Here is a 7982-nt window from a genome sequence, read left to right as displayed (position 1 = left end):
TCCAGCCAGTGAACTCAAGCATTAGATCTATTTTCAGATTTTTTTTTTTTTTTTAAAAATACCAATTGAGTGGGGAAGAGCAACTGAATGATGTCAGTGCTGTTTTCTTGAGTGTTTGCAGATGACACCCAGGCACACTTCCAGATACAGTGAGGTGACTGCTACTTTTGTTCCTTTGAATCCAGCCATATTCAGTATTTTAGCTGTTTTAAATGCTAATTAGTCCCTCCTTTTTACTCCCAGTAGTAATTTTAAGTGACTAATGTGGATTTAGACCTCTAACAGTGAGCCTTCATTATAAATACTTGTACGTGTAACAGATTGTCACTGCACCAGGCACTTTCTTTGCCCACTACCCTGAAGGGGTGATTCAGTGTGAGGAGAAATTTATGTCCAAGCCTACACTGTGCAAGAGAAGCTATTGGACTTTTGAGGGGGTTTTGCTGCTCCTTAATCTGGTTCCTGGAACTTCATATGAATCTGACAGTTTGGTTTTTTTCCCCTCTAGCACCTTTCCAATCTATCCACTTCCAAGCCAAACTTTTTTCACTCCGACTGTAGCATTTCCTCCTGGAACTCTTTGGACTGAGACTGGCTTTCTGTGTCAAATACCATCCAATCACTGTCTTATGGCACAAAGGGAGGCAATTCAGCATGTTGTACCTTCACCAGCTCTTTAAAATGGGCATCGTACTGATCCCCTCTGTCCCCTCTTTTTTTTTTTTTATTATCCAGATGATCCTCCAAAGCCTCCATTGAGCATGCTATCAGGCAGGGCCTCGGGGGTGAGAAGTTTGTCTTTTTTCACATCACCCTTGCTTCTCTTCTCTTTGAATGAGAGGGCATTGATTTTATTCTGTTTTGAGCTAGAATGACTTCTCCCTCTCCAGCTCCCTCATGATTTTGAAAACATCAATTGGATTTCCTGAGTCACCTTCTTGCCAAGAGGAACTGTCCCCTGTCTTTAATATATCCTCAACTAAAATTTGTTCCTGTAAACTGCATCTATATTCTTTCTAATGCATTCACATACTTTTTATTGCACACCTGAGATTCTACACAATACTTCAGCTGAGATCTAACAAGTTCCACATCACATCACCTTTGCTCTCCTATGCCCTCATTAATAATGCCAAGGATATGGTGCCTCTTATCTTCAGTTTATGAACATATACACTGTCTACCACCCCCCCCCCCCCCCCCCCCCCCCCCCACCCACCCTTAGAGCTGTACTCTATGGTTCTTCCTATGAAGATGTATCACCTCGTTTCTCTATGTTCAAACTCCTCTGCCTGTTCTGTCTGTGCCCTTTCAGTTTCCATACTGGCCTCTGACTTGAAACTAGAATGTGTAGCACCTTAGACAAGATGGGTATTTGCTCACCCTGCCAGCAGAGGCAGTGGTGCACTCTAGAACCATTACTTATTAGATTGCAAAATACTATACAGGTTGTTTTGCTATAATGTATATTTTCTGACATAAACTTGCTATAGTACAACTAAAAAATTGGGGATAATGTTCCTACAGCATGAAGTTTCCAACCTTTTTTATTGGTGATAAAACAATTCTGGCCCCATTACTGTAATGGTACAGCTATTACATGATTTTCTTAACGGGATTGCACAAGAATGTTATAACATGGTAGTTCCAATGTGCCAACTCCACATTGTCACCTGAGGGTGGAATTGAACCTGGGTCCCTGGTGCTGTGTGGTAGCAATGCTAACCACTGGGCCACAGTGCACTCCCAGTTGGGACAGCAAATATCTCAATTGTGGATATGCCAGACAATTCTCTATAATTGCTGCAACCCAAATCTACCATCAAGTATTCTGGAACATTACAGCATGGAGAGGTACAGCTGCTTAGCCTTCCTTTTCCCACCCCTTCTCCTCCCCACCCCTCATTCCAACAGAGGGAGTTTGAGAGCTTGGATCTGAACTAGGGACTAGATAGACACTGAAAATCAGCTTTCTCTCAAGTTTCTGCGTGGACCTTAGTCAAGCATAGCAGCAACTTCAGGAATCTGAAGTCAGTGCATGATCTGTGCCTCATACCAATCACTGTGTGGAACATCAGTGACTGTACATATACCTGCACAACTTAGGGGGTCAAGAGCTCCAACTGAGAATAGCCATACAGCATGGAAATAGGCCCTTCAGCTCAATTTGTCCGTGCTGACCAAATTTCCCTAACTGAACCAGTCCCATTTGGTCCATATTCCTCTATACTCTGTCTGTCTATTCACATACCTGTCCTAGCTGTAACTGTACACTTCTCTACCACTACCTCTGGTAGTTCATTCTACATCTGCACCACCCTCTGGAATATATTGCCCCTCTGCTCCCTTTCTAATTACTTCACCTCTCTCTCCTTAACCCTATGCCCCCTCTAGTTTTGAGTTCCCCCACATGGGGAAAACACCTAGGCTATTTACCCTATCCATGCCCCTCATGGTTTTGTTAACCTCTAAGGTCACCGCTCAGCTTTTAGCACTCCAGGGAAAATAGTCCCAGCCCATCCGACCTCAAACCCTCCTGTCTTGCTGATGGTTCTTGGACAGGAGAACTGAGAAGGGGGTGGGGGGGGAGAGAAGAGATTTTAAAGTTAAGATTGAGGTATTGTTGAACTGGGAGTTAATGTAGTCATGTTTTGGATGCACAGAAATTTCCTTTGACTAAACTCAAGGTGGACTGAAGCATTGCTTTTTATCTCTACTACAAGCTCCATACACTATCCATAGGTTCCATTTCTCTCCCTGATCAATCCGAAGCCGAAAAAGAACAGAGAGTCTGTGAATATGTTGAATTAAAGGAAAAGAACTGTGGATGCAGAAAATCTGAAACTTAGTGTTGGAGAAACTCAGTATGTTGGCAGGACTTTTATTGTTGCTTATTTCAAATGTCTTGTCTTAGACCCTAAACTGAGTTCACAAGCTCATGCACTCTATCACTAATTTCTATCATTGTTTGATTCTGATCAGACTCCGATCATATGCTGAAAACCCCATTCTTGCTTTTAGTACCAACATATTCCAATCCTCTCCTAGTCAACCGCTCTACTTTCAATCTCCATAACCTAAACTTGTATGTAACTGTGTTCTAGCTTGTATGAATCCTGTAGATCTGCCAACCTTGTTTGTTGACACTCCTCCCCTTTCTATTCTTGCACAAGGGAACTCCTTCAATTCATTCATGGAATGGGGGCATTGCAGAGGGCAGGTGATAGTCAGCTGCATTGCTGAGGTCTGGAGTCAGAGATGCACAACATGGAAACAGACCCTTCGGTCCATGCCGACCAGATATCCCTCCAAACCTTCCTATTCATATACCCATCCAAATGCCTCTGAAATGTTGCAATTGTACCAGCCTCCACCACTTCCTCTGGCAGCTCATTCCATACATGTACCACTCTCTGCATGAAAATGTTGCCCCTTGGGTCTCTTTTATATCTTTTCCCCCCTCACCCTAAACCTATGCCTTCTAGTTCTGGACTCCTTGACCCCAGGGAAAAGAGTTTGTCTATTTACCCTATCCATGCCCCTCATAATTTTGTAAACCTCTATAAGGTCACCCCTCAGCCTCCGAAGCTCCAGGGAAAACAGCCCCAGCCTGTTCAGCCTCTCCCTATAGCTCAAACCCTCCAACCCTGGCAACATCCTTGTAAATCTTTTCTGCATCCTATTGGAAAGATGTTGAAAGGAAGGAGACCAGAATTGCACGCAATATTCCAACAGTGGCCTGACCAATGTCCTAGACCAGACTATTGAAGGAAAACCTTTCCTAAAGGATATTAATGATCTAAAAGGGTTTTTCTGGCCATGGTCATCATTAGACTCTTTAATTGCAGATAAAAAACAAATTGAATTGAAATTCATCTACCATGAATGGATTTAAACCTGGGTCCCCAGAACAGTCCTGGGTCTCGGGATTAACACTCCAGCGATAATACCACTCGGCCATTGTCTCCCCAGATTGAAGCAGGTTAGTAAACAACATTTTTTTTCATTACTGGGATGAGTGTCGCTGGCCAGGCCAGCATTTATTACCCATCCCTAATGGTTCAGAGCAGTTAGGAGTCAACCCCATTGCTGTGGGTGTGGAGTCACATGTAGGCCAGATCAGGTAAGGATGGCAGCTTCCTTCTCTAAAGGACATTAGTGATCCTGATGGGTTTTTCCAACAGCCAACCAATGGATTCATGGCCATCATTAGACTCTTAATTCCACATTTTCTTCAATGAATCTAAATTCTGAGAGGTGGGCCCCTGGATTAACAGTCCAGCGATTAATACCACTAGGTCATCGCCTCCTTTTATGGAGTTGAGGAAAGCAGTGATTAGGATCCATGCTTTGGTTTGAGTTGCTTTGAAGACTTGGATTGTTTCGCTTTTGGAAAGTACTTAGAATGGTGTTTCGTGGATCAACAGCAAGGCAAATGCTTACACTCATGAGTCGGTCCTTTAATTTCTGGAGGTGATGAAGAATGCTAAAATCCACTGTGTAATTGTTAGGCCTGCTGGCTGAGTGACATTTATCCAAGTATCTGCATTATAAGAGTAGTGTGGTTGTAAAGCCTTTTTAAATTTTGTGTATTGAGGGCCACCAAGATAGTTAAAGTTGCTGAAAATCATGCTTCCGGCAGGAGATGTTGGCTGAGTCCATTTTAATAACAGCTCCTTTACAGCCCAGTGGAACAAGCCAAAACTAATAGTGTTGAGACCTGACAGTAAAAGAGGAAGCAGGCCGTGACATCTTTACTCCTAGTTCCTTTTCCTACAACTCATACCATTATGAAGTGATAGCCAGAACATGCGCACAATTACCAGAGCGGAAACAGACCAAGGCAGGGTTTGTGGCAATCTATCTTGCAAAGAACAAAAATTGAACCCTGTTCCCAAGAGAGTGGGTGGCCTATTCCCAGACCTATCTGTTTTGGTGAATAATTGCTTGGACTCTATCATTGTTATTGAGTTGCCTGCTGATACTGGAGGGCTGTTCCATTGTTCTGTGTTCCTTCTTGGATGCTGTTATTTTTGACAGAGATTGGGAGCTCTGCGGTGAAGCTGCAACCCAACACGCTGGGGATATCTTTTGCGTCGTTTAGAAAAAATGGTAGCTTCTTTACTCTAAAAGGTCCTTTTTGTTGTTCTTGACAGAACACCTTCCTTAATAACAAAGCAAAAGCCAAAGAAAGCAGATTGAAAATAAAGGCCAAATATTAAAACATGGATTTTAAGACACTTTTACAGCTTACTTGCTGTTGCCTTTTTAAAATTCTGGCTCCAAAGAAAAAACTCTGGGTTATCATTTTGAATATTCATTTGGGATCTATTTTTCCCACTGCCACGGCAGGTGAGGTACTGTAGTTGTCCTTGGCATTGCTTCAGATGAAGAATCCAGAGTTTCTCCTCATGTAAACATTGTGCAAACATGAACCTCACTGGAAAAGGCCTATCGCTAGAGGCAGATCATCATAGTAGAATCAATACCTCCAGCATTGTGAAGGAATGGAGGGTGTCAGTGAGGAAATTCTAGGTCTGAGTAGGGTACGGGTAACAGAGCATGGGTTCAGTTGAAATGAAGGAAAAGGAAGGGCTTCATGAGTGATGGGGCTGGAAGCTGGAGATGGGGGAATACAGACCTTGGTCCTCCTGTTTCAGTTGGAATAAATTAACACCTTTTTTTCAGGTAGTGGGACCAAAGAGAAAGGGAAGGGATCCAGAAAAGTCACAAGTGAGTATCATAGAAAGTGGATCCAATGAAGATGGGGATGCCTGAATGGCTCCGTGGCTATCTTTAGATTTTTGTGAATTTTTCAAAAGAACTTTAGTCATTATTTGAGTATCAGTGCAAGAGCTGTTATCTGGTGCCCCTTTTATAAAACTGTACAATGTGCTTGTCAGATAAGAACAGGATCCTGGTTAGCTGCACATTTAGAACATCCTAAATATCAAACATGGCTGGTTCACTGATCAGCGGAGAAACTACTAAGAGTCAGAGTCCTAGAGATGCACAGAACCCAAACAGATCTCTCTGTCCAACACAACCATGCTGACCAGATATCCTAATTTAATCTAGTCCCGTTTGCCAGCAAGTGGCCCATATTCCACCTAAACCCATCCAAATGTCTTTTAAATGTTGCAATTGTACTAGCCTCCACCACTACCTCTGGCAGCTCATTCCACACACGCATATCCCCCTCTGTGTGAAAAGTTGCCCCTTTTGTTCCCTTTTTAAATCTTTCCCCTCTCGTTCTGGACTCTCCCATCCCAGGGAAAAAACCTTGGCTCTTCACTCTAACCATGCCTGTCATGATTTTATAAACCTCTATAAGGTCACCCCTCCGCCTCTGACACTCCAGAGAAAATACCCCCAGTCAATTCAGCCTCTCCCTATCACTCAAACCCTCCAACCCTGACAACATCCTTGTAAATCTTTTCTGAACCCTTTCAAGTTTCACAATATCCTTCCAATGGAAGGGAGACCAGATTTGACGCAGTATTCCAAAAATGGCCTAACTGATGTCATGTTACAGCTGTAACATGACCTCCCAACTCCTGTCTTCCATGCACTGACCAATAAAGGCAAGCAAACCAAATGCTGCCTTCACTATCCTATCTACCTGTAATTCCACTTTCAAGGAGCTGTGAACCTGCACTCCAAGATCTCCTCGTTCAGGAACACTCCTCAGGGCTTTACCATTAAGTGTTGGTTTGGAGATGCCTGTGTTGGACTGGGGTGTGCAAAGTTAAAAATCACACAACCTGCTGTTGTGTGATTTTTAACCATTAAGTGTGTAAGTCCTGCCTTGATTTGCCTTTCCAAAATACAGCACCTCACATTTTATCTAAATTAAACTCCATCTGCAATTCCTTGGCCTATTGGCCCATCTGATCAAAATCCCATTGTACTGAGGTAACCTTCTTCGCTGTCCACTACGCTGCCAATTTTGATGTCATCTGCAAATTTATGAACTATACCACTGGAATTCACATCCAAATCATTGTGTGGTTGTAGCTAGCTTTCAGAATCCAGGAATAGTGGGAGCGTGTATGGAGGACCGAACTAGAGGCAGTTGTCATACAGTCAATGGAATGAGGCCATTGAGTTTATGCAAAAGAATCTAGTTTGTCCTATTCCCCTATTCTACCCCATAGCCTTGCTATTTCCCCAAATGCATATCCAGTATCATTTTTTGATATTGTTCATTTCATCCTCTCCAAGTACACCATCCTTCTGGCCAGTGTATTCCACATCATTACCTCGTGCTGTGCTTTTATTTTAAACAATCCTCTTATTCTTGCTTTCATTCTCTTCTAACACCCACCACCAGCACAAATGTTCTCCATTTGTGCTCCGCAGTTTTTGTATCACCAGCTAAAGAGAGCAGCCTTTTCCCCCAGCCTCACCCACTTCTCCCACTCTAAACCTATCCACCATCCTCTGCAGTCTCAATCAAATCTCTCATCAATCTCTATGCTCTCAGAATAATTCTAGCTTTCCCAACTTAAACGTGCAGATAACATCCCTTCTCTCTGGAACCATTCAGGTAATTGTCCTCTGCAGACTCTCCAGCACCTGCCCCCACTAGGATACCCACAGCCATCCTTCACTGCGATGATTAGAACTGAACACTCCACTTTAGTTGGAACCTAACTACAGCTTTAGGAGGATTCAGCGGATCCCATTTGCTTTGTCTCTCCCTGACACCATTTCAAGCATTTATGTGCATGTACTCAGGGTCTACGCCATTGGGTATATGTTGTGTCTCCTATCCGTTCTGCTCAAATGCATCATCTCACACCCCTCCATTTATCCAACCTGCTAACCCATCTACATCCTATTGCAGTTGGTTAGCATTATTCTTGCTGTCTGACACACCTGCAAGTTTGATCTCTCCAAAATGTCATTTTATCCTGGTACCGAAGAAGCCTCACCTTGTGCATCCCACATGGTGCAATGTTGATTGTCTGTCTGTCTGT

Source organism: Chiloscyllium plagiosum, unplaced genomic scaffold (genome assembly GCF_037043375.1).
Source record: "Chiloscyllium plagiosum isolate Xiang-an unplaced genomic scaffold, Cpla_swu_hap1 HiC_scaffold_16, whole genome shotgun sequence".
Lineage (NCBI taxonomy): Eukaryota > Metazoa > Chordata > Chondrichthyes > Orectolobiformes > Hemiscylliidae > Chiloscyllium > Chiloscyllium plagiosum.
Note: the sequence above shows the minus strand (reverse complement) of the source record.